The sequence below is a fragment of the Rousettus aegyptiacus genome, unplaced genomic scaffold (genome assembly GCF_014176215.1).
Source record: "Rousettus aegyptiacus isolate mRouAeg1 unplaced genomic scaffold, mRouAeg1.p scaffold_m13_p_9, whole genome shotgun sequence".
Lineage (NCBI taxonomy): Eukaryota > Metazoa > Chordata > Mammalia > Chiroptera > Pteropodidae > Rousettus > Rousettus aegyptiacus.
Genome location: NW_023416312.1, coordinates 90,909,192 through 90,910,184, shown reverse-complemented (window position 1 = coordinate 90,910,184; position 993 = coordinate 90,909,192). Strand labels below are relative to the sequence as shown.

At 35.9% G+C, this 993-nt stretch overlaps 1 pseudogene; it reads right to left on the bottom strand.

Moving 5' to 3' along the window:
- Positions 1-442: 442 nt before the first annotated feature.
- On the bottom strand, positions 443-561 carry LOC118608474 (annotated as a pseudogene).
- Positions 562-993: the final 432 nt, after the last annotated feature.

Sequence of the window (993 nt, the reverse complement as noted above, 5' to 3'; positions counted from 1 at the left end):
TGTTGATTGGGGGGGGGGGGAAATCAAGGAAATCTCCATGGACATAATTCTGAAAAGAATGCCACCTCTTCAAGAAGAGTCTCAAGGAGGTCCTTCAGGAGGTGTTCCAGAAAAAGGCATCGTTATGATAGAACACAATAGCTCCATGCATGTTTTTGCCCAAGGACCTTCCAGTGGGACAAGATGTGGAGGTGGAAGATAGTGATATTGATGATCCTGACCCCATGTAGGCCTAGGCCAATGTGTGTGTTTGTGTCTTAGATTTTTAGCAAAAAAGTTTAAAAATAAAAAATATAAATTAAAAAAATTTTAAATAGAAAAAAGTTTATAGAATAAGGATATAAAGAAAGAAAATATTTTTGTACAACTATACAATGTATTTGTATTTTAAGCTAAGTGTTATTACAAAAGAGTCAAAAAGTTATTTTTCTTTTTTTTTAACACTTAACAGCACCTGCTATTCCTAGGCGGTCTCCCATCCAAGTATTAACCAGGCCTGACCCTGCTTAGCTTCTGAGATCAGATGAGATCAGATAGGTTCAGGGTGGCATGGCCATAGATGCAATGAAAAGTCAAAAAGTTAAAAAATAAAGTTCATAAAGTAAAAAAGTTACAATAAGCTGTTTAATTTATTATTGAAGAAAGAATTTTTTTCATAAATTTCTGTAGCCTAACTGTACAGTGTTTATAAAGTCTACAGTAGTGCACAGTAACGTCCTAGGCCTTCATGGTCATTCACCACTCACTCACTGGTTCCCCCAGAGAAACTTCCAGTCCCACCAGCTGCAGTCATGGTAAATACCTTGTGGGGGTGTACCATTTTTTATCTTTTATACCATATTTTTACTGTACCTTTTCTATGTTTACATATGTTTAGATACACAAATGCCATTTTTTTTTATAATTGCCAATAGCATTCAGTACAGTAATATGCTGTACAGGTTTGTAGCCTGGGAACAATAGCCATATATCACATAGCCTAGGGGTGTAGTG